Source organism: Lemur catta, unplaced genomic scaffold (genome assembly GCF_020740605.2).
Source record: "Lemur catta isolate mLemCat1 unplaced genomic scaffold, mLemCat1.pri scaffold_41_ctg1, whole genome shotgun sequence".
Lineage (NCBI taxonomy): Eukaryota > Metazoa > Chordata > Mammalia > Primates > Lemuridae > Lemur > Lemur catta.
In genome coordinates this window covers 1,668,238-1,683,543 of record NW_025423849.1, presented here as the reverse complement: position 1 = coordinate 1,683,543, position 15,306 = coordinate 1,668,238, and the positions used below count along the sequence as shown (strand labels likewise).

The 15,306-nt window shown below is 43.4% G+C and overlaps 1 long non-coding RNA gene across 3 annotated transcripts in view; it reads right to left on the bottom strand.

The window, feature by feature from the left end:
• Positions 1 to 10,224, bottom strand: part of LOC123629766 — a 29,404-nt gene extending 19,180 nt beyond the window's left edge. The window contains exons 1-3 of one of the 3 annotated variants that reach the window (XR_006732222.1): positions 10,093 to 10,224; positions 8,368 to 8,530; positions 7,287 to 7,639 (exon numbers count right to left, since the gene is read on the bottom strand). This is a non-coding gene — a long non-coding RNA (uncharacterized LOC123629766). The remainder of the gene's footprint in view (positions 1 to 7,286; positions 7,640 to 8,367; positions 8,531 to 10,092) is intronic. The other 2 variants (XR_006732223.1, XR_006732224.1) reach the window with 2 other exon arrangements.
• Between the last annotated feature and the right edge of the window lie 5,082 nt (positions 10,225 to 15,306).

The window sequence follows — 15,306 nt, the reverse complement described above, 5'->3', positions numbered from 1 at the left end:
TTTACTATGTTCCAGATATTATTTACAAATGTTAAATAATTTAATCTTCATAACAGTTCTATGGGGTAGGTTACTATCATATCCTGTTTTTAGAGATGAGAAAACTGAGGCACAGAGAGGGAAAGTAAGTTACCCGCTACCACAGAGCTGGCCTGAAGCTGTGGAACCAGAATCCCAAGCCACTGTACTCCCCTGCCTGTCAGAAAGTAAGATTCAGTATGGTAGTGCATTTTTAAAAAATGCTGCTGGAATCATCTTTATTTATTAGGTCATTAAATATAAAATGTCTGTTATAGAATCAAAAGTGTCATTTATTATATCTGAAACAAGAAGCAGTACAATTAATCAAAGTATCCACCTAAACTATAGACCCAGTTTTGCTATGTTAATGGTAGCTTGTTTATGTCAGCAGCGAAGAGCCTAGAGAGAGAGAGTGGCTGTGAAATTGCAAAAGGTGGTTTCAGAGCTTGTTGAGTATTGAATATTTTTCCTTGCAAGAAGTGGTCCAAAGCCTGGAAGAAGTGGTAGCCAGTTGGTACAAGGTCTCGTGAATATGGTAGATGACAGAGAGTTTCCAAGTCCAGCCTCTGTAGTTTGAGCAGCTTTGTTTGTGTGACACGTGGTCAAGCGTTGTCTTGAAAGACAATTGGGCTGTCTCTATTGAACCAGTGTCAGCTTCTTTATTGCAAGCATCCTCATCATTTCATCCAATTGGCTGCAGTGGACATCTGTTATAATCAATCCACCAGGTTTCATGAAGCTGTAGTGGATAATACTAGTGCTGGACCACCCAACAGATATCATTAGCTTTTTTTTTGATGAATATTCAGTTTTGGCTTGTGTTTTGGCACTTCATCTTTATCCAACCGTTGTGTTAAATGCTTGTGATTGTCATAAAGAATCCATTTTTCATCACACATAACAATACAGTGTAGAAATGGTTTATCTTTATGTCGTGACAGCAAAGAAAGGCAAGCTTTGAGATGATTTCTCTTCTGATGCTCGTTTAATTCATGCAGTACCCATCTATCCAGCTTCTTTACCTTGCTGATTTGTTTCCAATGCTCCAATATTGTTGGAATAGTAATGTCAAACCTTGCTGCCAATTCATGTTTCTCCATAGATTAATATTGCTATATTAGAGACAGAAATGATCTCAGGAGTTTTGCAGGGCTTTGCCCTGAAGGAATATGTGAACGTGTTAATTCACAAACCAAAAGCTGCCTTGCCTCAGGAGCGCATCTCAAAGGTCAGTGGCAGCTGCTTTCCAAGGTGACACTGCAGTCTCAAACCTGTGGTTCTCACCTGCTTTCTAGGACAAAGCAGGTTTGCAAGGAGCCATGGGATGACAGCTGATCAAAGAGTGCCTGCCGGACAGACAGACACCTGTGGCTAAAAGCAATTAGCCCAAGGGACAGTTCCTGCTCTACTCCTGACTACCTGTCTCAATCCACAATAACTAGATAAAAGAAATATAGAGCCACCATATCTCTGTTTCTCCTTTCTGTTAAAGTGATAGCTTTATCTTAGAACTTAGAAATTTGTCGTAGGAAGATTTTGTAACCCTTTGCTCACATACATAGAGTTACTTAAACGATCTCTAGAAGCTTTTTTTTTTTTTTTTTTTTTTTTTAAGACAGAGTCTCACTCTGTTGCCCGGGCTAGAGTGAGTGCCGTGGCGTCAACCTAGCTCACAGCAACCTCAAACTCCTGGGCTCGAGCAATCCTCCTGCCTCAGCCTCCCGAGTAGCTGGGACTACAGGCATGTGCCACCATGCCCGGCTAATTTATATATATATATATATATATGTGTGTGTATATATATATATATATATACATATATATATATATACATACACACACACACACACACGTGTATATATATATATACGTGTGTATTTTTAGCTGTCCGTATAATTTCTTTTTCTATTTTTAGTAGAGACGGGGTCTCGCTCTTGCTCAGGCTGGTCTTGAACTCCTGAGCTCAAACAATCCGCCCGCCTCGGCCTCCCAGAGTGCTGGGATTACAGGCATGAGCCACCGCGCTGGCCAATCTCTAGAAGCTTTTTAGGAGATTTTGAACCTAAAATGAACTACCTGTTATTATGTAAATCTCTTACCCCTGGCAACCGATCACTGTACCTATAAATACTGATGTGAAACTTTACTGGTGGCCTCACAGTTCACAGGAACGCAGTGGGTTCTCCCAAGACTGCCCCTTTTTTCATAAATCTATTTTTTATAAAACTGTACTTTTGTCTCTGTGTATTCTTTTATTACCATATTCTATTATATTCTATTTTCTATTATTTCCTTATCTTTTGTGACGACCCCTGCCTGAGGGACCCGATTTTTTGCTGGGAGCGTAGCTAACTCCCTGCGAATTCACATGTAGGTTCACATGGATTTGCCTCCACTACAGCTTTCAGCTCATCATTAACCACTTTGGTCTCAGGTCACCCATGTGGCTCATTTTTGAGATTAAAATCACCAGAACAGAACTTCTGAAACCATCCACGTACCAAGTGTTCATCAGCCACATCCTTCCCAAACACTCTGGTGATACTTCAAGCTGTCTGCACTGCATTGGTTTGACAACAGAACTCATATTCAAAAATAACATAAATTTTTGACACAGCCATGGTTTCGTAAAAATTGATCTAAAAACAATTTGAAAGATAATCATAAGCCAAAATGTGTGTTTGAAAGGCTAAGGATGTACCTTTACAATAAGCATAAAACAAGAAGTTCAGAGTGAAATGTCCGAGATATCAATTGTCAGACTTAGTACTTAAGGAAATCAGACATTTCATACTTAATAAACTAATACATAGCTCCACTCTGCCCTATGTAGTTACGAAAATAAAACTAGAATGAATCGTCACTTGAAAACAGATATGTTCTCTAAGCAATAGCATGGACATGTGGCCCTGCCCTTGCGCTAGCTGGTCATAAAAATTCTCAAAGACCTTAGCAGGTTTTGCTGACAATAATGACCAGCCACAGACTTAGAATCCCCCCAGCACAGACCAGCAGGGTCAAGTCTGCAAGCACAACAGAAGCCCCCTTGGGCTCTGACAGTTACCAGAAACAAAGTCCACAACTCCCGGGCTCAGAGGCAGTTGTCACTCAGCGCATTTAGCCCCCTGGGCATCAGGTAGAGAACTGGATGCCATCTGAAGTGGAGGGTCACCTGTTCACCTGCACATCCTTGGCTCTGATGTGCATTTTCCCTTCCGTCCTTGGCGCCAGCCAGCCTATATTCCAATCATCTGGCTCGTATCAGGTTTCCCAACTTAGATTGAGAAATCTCATTTACTAAATGGAACATTTAGTATAAAAATAAAATGACTGTCTGTATACTGCACCAGTGTCAGTAGAAACTTAAAGGAAGTTAAAAATTTTATGAGTTTAGCTTTTGAAATTGTTAGGAGTAATGATGAAAGGCTAAGAAACTTTTTGAGAGGTATATACTTAAACTCTTTAGGTAGTGGCCCTTCTTAAACAAGAAAATTTGCTTGGTGCAAAGTCTTTGCTTTAGTACTATAGGAGACAAGTAATAATACCATCTTGAACATTCCATTCCATATACAAATCATTTTTTTAAAATTTTCTTGAGAGTAGAAGTGACTTTAGACTCAACGTGAAATCTATCTAAGAGACACTGAGTTGTTCACATATACCAAATGGACACAATATTTTGTATGTTGTAATCACTAAGCAAAAAGTTTACTCTTCAAAGAAACTGGAAGCAGGAAAATAGTTGCTATGTTTTTTGTTTTTCTTCTTTGAAATTAAGGGAAAGGTGGCCTTGTTCACAACCTACCTGCAGGAGGAAAATAAACTATCAAACAGAAAAAAGAGGAATAAAGTCACAACACATAATGGCCCCGTTGAAGAGAAAACTTACAGCACAGCGGACGCTTTGCTTTGTTTCATTAAATACCTGAAACTCAACTCACAGTCCTCAAGCCTAACTCGTTATCTCTAAGAGTTTCTTTCCCAGCCTTGAAGAGCCCTAAACAGACAACAGGGCTGCAGGCTCTTTGCCTCAGTTCCTGCCAGGACAGCTTTCAAGGACTCAGATAAAGCCAGCCTCACAGAGAAGCGGCAAAAAAAAAAAAAAATTGGAAAAAGCAAACACCTTGGCTCCACAGCTGCTTCTGTTATCTGTGTGCAGCTAAGGAAACAAGAAGCCATTTTTACCCTTTAAAAACACCAAGCCCCTTTTCCTCAGCTGCCAGCACTTTCCACCTTCCTTCTTGCTGTGCCATTTTCCTTCTTTCTCTCCTTCTTTCTTTTTCAGAAAAGTAAGTAAACTTTTTACTTCTACATACCCTAAACTTTGCATGAGAAATCTTTCTGTGCCCATGCTGGAAGCACCTGGTGAATTCACCATTCTTACATTAACATTTGAATATTATCATATGAACTGAATGTCTGTGTACCTCCCCAAATTCAGATGTTGAAGTTCTAACACCCAATGTGATAGTATTAGGAAGTGGGTCTTTGAGATTAGGGAATGTGGGTGGAGCCCTTATCAACTGTACTACTGCCTTTACTAAAGAGACTTCAAAGACCTCCCTTGTCCCTTCAGCCCATGAGGACGTACCAAGAAGAACACCATCTATAAACCAGGAGGCAGGTCCTGTCCTTACCAGACACAGAAGCTGCTAATGTCTTGATCTTGGATTGCCCAGCCTCCAGAATGGTGAGAAATAAATTTCTACTGTTTATAAGCTACCCAGTTTACAGTCATTTGCTATAGCAGGCCTAATTGACTAAGATAGATACTAAATTATATTTATCTTGATTTTATTTTCCACTTTTTGGTTAAAGCGCTTAAAGTCCTATAATATAAAATGGTGCTTATAAATGAAATTTATGTTCCTGTGTTTACTGTTGAAGAAATGTTAATCAATTTTATTCAATTTGCATTTGAAACTTATTTTGGCACAAATGCATGCTCCAATTGTGCAGAAATTAAGAACTCAACAATAATAGCTATAATTAAAAAAATAAACCTGTCAACAAATGTTGAGGATATGGAGAAAATGGAGCCCTCACATATACCTGGTGGGAATGAAAATGGTGCAGCCACTTTGGAACAAAATCTAGCAGTTCCTTAACCATTTGAGAATGGTTAAACACAGAGTTACGGTACGATCCAGCAATTTCATTCCCATGTATGTATACAGAAAACAGCATGATCCAGCAATTTCATTCCAACATATGTACACAAACACAAAACTAAGTTTTCTATCTCTCCCACTCACTACTCAACACAGAACACTTCTACAACCAAAATGTGAGGGGTCTGAACCCACCAACAACTACTTCTCTGGTGAACACTGACTGGGCATACCACAATTTAACTCAATTCTGACACTAACTGCAGTTAGGAGAGACCCCACAGATTGAGGGCTCAGTTCCACAAGATGGTACCCCTCAACCACTTGGGTCAACAACTGCAACCCCTGGGTTGTGACCTGTACTTCTGACAGACTGTGTATAAGTCAGGGTTCCCATGACCCCTCCTCAGGTTCAATAATCTCCTAGGATGCCTCATAGAACTTACGGAAATATTTATGTTCACTGGTTTATTATATCAATGAACGAGATGACAGCCAGCTGGAGATATGTAGGGCAAGGGTCAGCAAGGTTCATAAGCACAGGAGCTTCTGTCCCTGTGGAGCCGGGGTGTATGACCTCCCAGCACAAGGGTGTGTTCACTAACTGGGAAGCTCTACAAACCCCCCAGGGGTTCAGGGATTTTCATGGAGACTTTATCACGTAGGCATGATGGATTGTGAACTCCATTTCCTGCCCCTCCCCCCTCTCCAGAGCATGGTGGGTCAGGGTAGGGGGCTGAAAGATTCAAGCTTCTAATCATGGCTTGGTCTTTCTGGTGACCAGCCCCCATCCAGAATCTCAATAAGAGTCTCCTCATTAGAACAAAATACGCTCGTAACATCCAGGAAATTCCAAGAGATTTAGGAGGTCTGTGTCAGTAACCAGGGGCAGAGACCAATATACATGTATTTCTCGTTATTTCACAAAAACAAATGAAAATGTATATCTCTACAAAAACTTGTACATGAACAGAAGCATTATGCACAATAGCTAGGGTGGAAACAACCCAGATGCCCATCGTCAACACAAGAATGGATAAAGAAAATGAGGTGTATCCATAAAATAGTATTCAGCCTTAGAAAGGAAGAAAATTCTGATATGTGTTACAACATGGATGAATCTTGAAAACATTAGGCAAGTGGAATAAGCCAGACACAAATAATAAAATATTGTATGATTTGACTTATGTGGGGTATGTGGAATAGGAAAATTTATATAGACATAAAGTAGAATACCGGTTACCAGGGCCTCAGGGGGAGGAAAGATGGAGAGTTATTTTTTGATGGGTACAGAGTGTTAATTTAGGATGATGTAAAATCACCAGAAATGAACAGTGGTGAGGGTTGGACAACAATATGCATGGACTTAACATGACTAAATTTATACCCAAAAAGGGTTAAAATGGTAAATTTTATGTTAGAAATATTGTACCAGTATAATAAAACCTTAGAATAGCTTCATAGATATAAAACTTATAATTTTAGTACATCTACAGATCTTAATTTAGATTAATTTTAGTTAGTAAATTGTTGACCGGGAAAAAAATGCAGTACTGATACAAACTGTAACAGGGATGAACTTTGAAAACATACTGAGCGAAAGTAGCTAGTCATAGAGGACCATAGATTGCATGACTCCATTTTGATGAAATGTCTGGAAAGGATAAATCTATACAGACAAAGTAGTAGATCACTGGTTGCCTAGGGCTGGAGGGGATGGAAGGTTGGAGGATTATGTCTACAAGGGGTGAGATTTTTTTTTTTTAGAGTAAGAAAAATGTTCTAATGTGAGTTGTATTGATAAATATAAAACTTTACAAATACACAAAATGTCATTCAACTGCACAATTTAAACAGGTGAATTACATCTCAAAGGTATTTTTTATAAAGAAATACAGAAACTCTACAAGTATGTTAAATCTACTGATATCTAATTTGCTACAACTATTATAACATAGAAATGTTACTGACAAATGGTTGGTAGAAACTATGGGCAGCTGTACCCCTTTGTCCTCTCCTGTCATGATGATGCTTTGGGACAACCACACCCCCCAACCCTCCCATCCAACTCCCCTGGCCCGAAACAATGAGCTCACAGGCCTGCACGTCCACACTCTGGCTCAGCAATGCTCTCCTCTCACTGGGGTCTCTTACCTGTCCAGAGAAGCTGCTGCTGGATGGTCCAGGGTGGCCCCATCTGGAATGATTCGCCTCACACCTCATCCCTCAGCCAGAGCCCAGGCACATGCTCATAACAGTGGCACAGAAAAACACAAGTCTGTCCTGAGCCTCCTCAGGTGTCACAGCAGCAGGCATCCCATTGACCAGAACAAGTCACATGGCCTGACTCAGAGTCAAGGGTCCAGAGAGGCAGCGCTGTCTCTTCAATGGAAGGAACTGAGGAGTCTCCACGTGGAGAAGGGGATGCATCTGCGGAGGGTGAAGAATGGGGACCCCCGACACAGGAGCCTCCTGCAGCAGCTTATGTGACCGGCACAGGGTGTGCTCTGTAAAACGTTAAAGAGAACGGACATAAACATTTCCCAGTGTTACCCTCTTCCCGTTTTCACTTAAAGTTTCCCAAGAGACTTTAAAACATCTTGCTTTTTCAGTTTAATGATAGATATTAAATGATGGAAACATTTCATATTTTTATATTTTAGTTTGAATGGTTGCATAATTCAAGCAGTTTTAAAAGCAAGTAATGTCTAATTTGTAATGGCAAATTCTGGTATAAATGCCAGTGGGTAATACTGTGTGACACGAGCTTCATGACTTCCTTTTTAATTGTAAGAACTTTTAGCTTTTTCAAAGATACTTTTTAAAATGCTTTTCTAGATTTTCTACTTTTATCACAGAAATACATGCTTGCATTTAAAAGTATAAATTGGCATAAGGAAATGTTAACAACTACCCCCTATACACACAATTCCATTCTCCATTGATTTCTCCTTGATGTTTGTCTTTCTTCATGTTCATACATATAATCACAGGACTAAGATGAATATAATTATAGTATGATTTTGTTCTTCACTGTGCACTAGGTTAACATTTTGGATTTGCATTTTTCATTTCCAGAGAGTGGAAATGGCATCCTATTTTGCCTGTCTAAAATCAGTTTGAATCCTAAATGGCTCTTGTAAAGCACGGCCCTGAAGACAGGCTTTTTGTTGCAATTGTCTCCACCCCATGGACTGTGAGTATGGCTTATGTTAATTAAATAACAAGGGCTCACCTGACAGCATTGGCCTTCTATCCAGACATAAATCGAAAGGAAGGAAATTGTACTTTATCAGAGTTATTTTTTTCATTTTTAAGTGGTTGCTGTGGTTGATTTTTTGAGGGATTTGAAAGTGGTGGCTTGAAGTGGGGAACAGAAGCCCCTTCTAGCTAAATGCCTTAAGAAAAAGAAAAAAAAGATATGTAAGTTGGGAAAGAAGAAATAAAATGCTCTCTGCTTACAGATAACTCAATTTTCTATGTAGAAAAAATCCCAAAGAACCAACAAAGTTTTCCTCCGTATGAGGAAAACTACAAAACCGTTGAAAGGAATCAAAATCTAAATAAATGAAGAGATTTTTCATGTTCATAGATAGGAGAACTAAATGTTAAGATGACAATTCTCTTACTTGATCTATAAATTCAAAACAATTCCAGGCCGGGCGCGGTGGCTCACGCCTGTAATCCTAGCTCTGGGAGGCCGAGGCGGGTGGATCGCTCGAGGTCAGGAGTTCGAGACCAGCCTGAGCAAGAGCGAGACCCTGTCTCTACCAAAAAAAATAGAAAGAAATTATCTGGCCAACTAAAAATATATATACAAAAAAAATTAGCCGGGCATGGTGGCTCATGCCTGTAGTCCCAGCTACAAGGGAGGCTGAGGCAGGAGGATCGCTTAAGCCCAGGAGTTTGAGGTTGCTGTGAGCTAGGCTGATGCCACGGCACTCACTCTAGCCCGGGCAACAAAGTGAGACTCTGTCTCAAAAAAAAAAAAAAAAAAAAAACAATTCCAGTCAAAACATCAGCAAGTTATTTTGACAACTTGAAAGTGACAAACTCATTCTAAAGTTTATATGGAAAAGGTAAAAGACCCACAGTAGCCAACAATATCAGAGGGGAGGAACAAATTTGAAGGACTTGCAAATTGATCAACCGAACAGAATAGAGAACCCAGAAATAAAAGCACAGAAACATAGTCAATTGACCTTTTAGAAAAAGGCAAAGGCAGTGTAATGGAGGAAAGACAGCCTTTTCAAAAATGATGGTGGAACCCCTGCATATCTATATGCCAACAAAAGAAAAAAAGAAAAGCAAAAGAAAGAATCGAGACACAGTCCTTCCTCCTCAAAAATTAACTGAAAGTGAATCTTAGACCTAACTTTACAACTCATGTTATTTTTATTTGACAAACCCTCATAGTATACATGTATGGGGTGAACTGTCATGTTCTGATACATGTATACAGTGTGGAATAATTGAACCAAGGTTGTTAACACATCCATCGGCCCACTCACCTATCATTTTTGTGGTGACACATCTGAAGTTACTATCTTAGCTGTTTGGAAATCTACAATACGCTGTTACTGACTACAGTCGCCCTGCTGCGCAACGGATGTCACAACCGGGTCCTTCTGTGTGCACCCGGGTGCCTGAGGCCCAACCCCGCCCCAACACCCCTCGGGCAACCATCATTCTACCCTCCACTTCCACGGCTCAACTTCTCAGACCTCAGTTAAAATACAAAATGTAAAACTTCCATAAAACACCACAGGAGAGAATACTGCTAGGTAACCTTGGGTTTGGCAATGACTTTTTAGATAACACCACCAAAGTAAAATCCACGGAAGAAAACACTGGTACGTCTTTGCTAGTATCAAAAACTTCTGCCTGAGAAGGAAAGTATTAACAGAAGGGAGAAGCAAGCGAGGCATGGACTGGGAGTCAGTATTTGCAAGACACGCACCTTACCGGAGACACGCACTTAAGGGCGGTGGTGCGGCTGCCCACAGGCTGGGGGCGCGGCTGCAGCCACACACTCCTTCGCTGTCGCCGAAAACCCAGGGAGGCGCCGGCGTGCAGAAAGGCGCAGGCGGTGTCAGGGGTGCACAGGCCATGCCAAGGAGGGGCAGGCACACAGAGGGGCATGGAGGCGGCGCCAGGGAGCAGGCGCACGGAGGAGGCGCGGGCGGCCCCAGGGCGCAGGCGCACGGAGGAGGCGCGGGGCAGCCCCAGGGCGCAGGCACACGGAGGAGGCGCGGGCGGCCCCAGGGCGCAGGCGCACGGAGGAGGCGTGGGCGGAACCAGGGCGCAGGCGCACGGAGGAGGCACGGGCGGCCCCAGGCGCAGGCGCAGGCGCATGGAGGAGGCGCGGGCGGCCTCAGGGCGCAGGCGCACGGAGGGGCGCGGGCGGCCCCAGGGCGCAGGCTCACGGAGGAGGCGCGGGCGGCCCCAGGGCGCAGGCGCACGGAGGAGGCGCGGGCGGCCCCAGGGCGCAGGCGCACGGAGGAGGCGCGGCGGCCCCAGGGCGCAGGCGCACGGAGGAGGCGCGGGGCGGCCCCAGGGCGCAGGCGCACGGAGGAGGCGTGGGCGGCCCCAGGGCGCAGGCGCACGGAGGAGGCGAGGGCGGCCCCCGGGCGTAGGCGCACGGAGGGGCGCGCGGGAGGCCCCAGAGCGCAGGCGCACGGAGGGGCGCGCGGACGGCCCCAGGGCGCAGGTGCACGGAGGAGGCACGGGGCGGCCCCAGGGCGCAGGCGCACAGAGGGGTGCGCAGGCGGTGTCACGGAGGCGCAGGTGCATGGAGGCGGCCGCTGGATCAAGTGACTGAGGCGGCGGCTGAAGCGGCGGCGGTGGGAAGGACTCGCGTGGAGTTTCCCCAGCGCGGATCTGCTGCCCCGACAGGGAAGAGTAGGCGTCGGCGGCGTCCATGGCGGCCTTGGCGGTGCTGCGGAGATGAAGACGGCGGGCGCAGAGATGAGCGCGTCGTGGCGGCCCCTCGGGCGGCTGAGGCGGCAGCGCTCGGAGGGGAGCACACGGCGGCGCTGTGACAGTGGGCGGGACCCCCTGGACGCTCCCCTGCGCGGACCCCGTGGCGCTCGGGCACCGGGAGGAGGCGGCGCACCGTGAGGTGAGCGAGAGGGCCCGGAGCCCGGCCGGGCGCTGCTGCTGCGCACGGACCCCCGGTCGGTCGTGCCCGCGGGGCCGGCGGCGCGCCGGGCTCGGTCACAGGCAGCCTTGGCCTCGCGGGTGGCGGTCGCCGGGCGGCGGCGCTGGAGGCTGTGGGCCCGGGACGCGGGAGGGTCGCGACCCCGCCCCTCCCCCGGCCGTCCCGCCCCAATGCCCAGACTCCGATTGAAGGCGGCGGTCAGAGCAGGGTGGCCTCGCGACTGGGCTCGTGGACCTGCCCTGGTCACGTGGAGGGGACGTGTCCCTGTCCGGGACGGGGGGCCGCCGTGGGTGGCACCTGCCCAGGAGCGCCTCTGTGGGCTGGCGCGCTGTGGCCGGGGGAGTTTCGCACGCCGCGGTTACAGTTACCCCAAGCGGGAAACTGTCCACTCGGCCCCCAGACTCACCTGAAATTCATTTTGACACAGAACTTGGGAGGGTGGGAGGGTGGGAGGGCGGGAGGGGATCGCATGGTTAAAGCAGCACTCGGCACCAGACAGAGAGATTTAATGACAGTTTTGCTGAGGGCTCAGGGGTAGTACTAATTTCTTGAAGCAATTTTCTCCGGTAACCCGAATCTCCTCTCTCTTTATTTTTCAACACCCACTTTATTTTCTTGGGAAACTTATTTTTCCCTTAACTCTTTTCCTTCTCCACTTTCCACAAAGAATCTGCTAACCAACACCTGTGACCTTATTTTCTTTAATTGTTAGTGCCCATGACAACATTGTGAATGGTGGCCTTGCTTGACCTTTTTGGATTTGTGGTGGTGTGTTAAATTGTCCTTGTTTAAATGATCTGCTTGAATTAGAGTCCCCGTTTTCCAGGTGGCTGTCCCCTTACTGCTAGTCCTGAAATCTTGCCTACTTGTGTCTGGGATTTTAACTTTGAGAGGAAGAGAGTGAATATGAATACGTGAAAAATAAGGTGATGTGTAATGATGGCACTTTGTATTTTTCACAGTACACTATAATTTACCACTGCAAAACAGTTTTGTAGGCTGTGCAAACTCACTTGGCCATTGACCAAAAGGTTTTGAAGGTGGAGTTGGTGTTTCTTTTTTTTTTGTAATTGCTGTTAAGACAGTTATTTAAGAAGGCTGAAGAAAAATTGGAAAAGTTTGAACTAGAAGAGAAGGAAAGAGGGTATAGTTTGAAGCGGATACAGGGTCAACAGAAGGCAGTCATCTGTGTAAGTCATCGGCTTTCTGATTCCTTAAGTCCAAAACTTAGGAAATCAATTTCTGATGTATATTGCATTTGCATCTTTTAGACATTTTGTATTGGCTGAAACGACTGAGTTTTTATTTGATCCCATAACATTTTTTTTGTTTGAAATTTTATGTGTTTCAAAAGCAGTAAAGAAAATTCTCGTTCATTACAGGTGCAGATTACCTGATGTGAAATCATAGTATTACAACTTTCAGTCTTCATTTACTAGAAGGATAAGGTTTTCTTTCATGCTCTCTATGCTAGGTTTGTATTATATGATGCTGTTCTCCATAACCCAAAGTTCAGTTAAATAGCTGATGCAGTTTTAAATGTAAAATAGTAGCAGGGGAGGAATCATTAGACATAGTCATTTTCTTTTCACAATTATTTGCTACAAACATGTGGCAATGTAACAAAACAGAGTTAGTGTCTCTCTGTATCCAAAAAGGATTTTACTGGTGATTCTCTGGTGGTGGTATATAGTTTTATGAGGCAAATTTTGATTATGAGGAGACAGATGTATTAGGACCAAACAAATGAAGAAATGACTTGCTAAAATGAAATAAAATATTTTATTTGCACTCAGCTTTTTGGAGACAAAATTTTTTCTTTTATAGGATTGTGTATAGTAAATAAACACCACAGCATCCTAAAGCAGTGTCTGATGAAGCTAACTGCCATGTTTTAGACCAGTAGTTACCCTCATTTACTTTAATGTAAAATTACTGAAAATGAAAACTAATATTTGTTTGGGACCAAAGACTCATCTTTTGGTTTCTAGTTTTATGGAAACTACAGAAACTGAAAGATTTAGAGATTTGTAGCTGCAGAAAAAAAATAGTGTTGAATGCTAATAATGTTGTGGGCACTGTGCTTTGTATGTGTTGTCTCATTTAATCCTCACACCAAACTTTTCAGGTAGATATCAGCATTTTATAAATGAGGAAACTTAAGCCTTAAAGATGAATGTAAACCCATTGTGAGTCAGGACTTGACATGGGTCTGTCTGACTCTGGTTTGTATTCTTACTGACACTGTGCTCTACTTCTGCCTCTTTCCTCTTAACACTCTTTCATGGTATTGTGACTTGGAATGGGCCTTTGATGTTGATTTAGTAATATAGGGAGACCCAATTGCTGCCCCAAATTTATAAGTGGCTGATCATGTTGACATAGTAGAGCTAATTAGCAGAATCTTTCCTAGTATTTGTGATTCTCTTTTGGTTACGGGTCAGAAACTTCCCTAGAGTCTACATAAGAATACCCTTCTTGTAGGTGAACAATCCAGTTTTAAAGCATTTCATTAATTTGAAAAAGACAGTCACTTATACACCTGTAGTCAAAAAGCAGTGTGTAAGTGAAGTCAGTGGCAGATGCCTATAGTCCTAGCTACTGTAGAGGCTGAGGTGGGAGGATCCAGTCTAGCCAGGGGAACATGTTGAAACCCCGTCTCAATCAATCAATCAATGGCAGTGTGTAGCAGACCTGCAGTGTATCCACACAGGTGCTTTAGATTTTTTTTGATCAGATTTTGTCTTTTCAGATTATCGGTGGCTTTAATGTAAGATTCTGGTATCGTTCAAGGCTTCTTTTTTATTTTTTTTATTTTTTATTTATTTTTTAATTTCAGCTTATTATGGGGGTACAGAAGTTCAGGTTACATATATTGCCCTTGCCCCCTCATCCCCCAGAGTCTGAGCTTGAAGCGTGTCCATTCCCCAGACAGTGCACATCGCACTCACCATGTAGGTATACACCCATCCCTCCTTCCACCCCCCACCTCTGTCCGATACCCAATTGGTGTTATTCCAAAATGTGCACTTAGGTGATGATCAGGGAAACCAATTTGATGTGAGTACATGTGGTGCTTATTTTTCCATTCTTGGGATACCTCACTTAATAGAATGGGTTCCAACTCTCTCCAGGAGAACAAAAGAGATTCTATATCACCATTATTTCTTATAGCTGAGTAATACTCCATGGTGTACATATACCACATTTTTCTAATCCATTCATGAACTGATGGGCAGTTGGGTTGTTTCCACATCTTGGCAATTGTGAATTGTGTGGCTGTAAACCTTCGGGTACAGGTGTCTTTTTTATAGAATGACTTTCGTTCTTTGGGTAGATGCCCAACAATGGGATTTCTGGATCGAACGATAGGTCTACTTGAATCTGTTTAAGGTATCTCCATATTGCTTTCCACAAGGGTTGCACTAGTTTGCAGTCCCACCAGCAGTGTATGAGCGTTCTTGTGTCTCCGCATCCACGCCAACATGTGTTGTTTTGGGACTTTTTGATAAAGGCCATTCTCACTGGAACTAAGTGATGTCTCATTGTGGTTTTGATTTGCATTTCCTTGATGATTAGAGATGTTGAGCATTTTTTCATATGTTTGTTAGCCATTCTTATATCTTCTTTTGAAAAATTGCTATTCATGTCGTTTGCACATTTTTGATAGGGTTGTTTGATTTTTTCTTACTGATTTCCCTGAGTTCTAAGTAAATTCTTGTTATCAGTCCTTTATCTGACGTGTAGTATGTGAAAATTTTTTCCTATTTTGTAGGTTGTCTGTTTATTCTCGTGACTGTTTCTTTGGCTGTGCAGAAGCTTTTTAATATATTATAATCAGGTCCCATTCATTTATTTTTGTTGTTGCTGTGATTGCCTTAGGGGTCTTCCTCATAAATTCTTTGCCTAGGCCAATGTCTGTAAGAGTCTTTCCTACATTCTCTTCTAGAATTCTAATTGTTTCACACCCAAGGTTTAAGTCTGTTGTTATGCACCATGATTTGATTTTTGTGA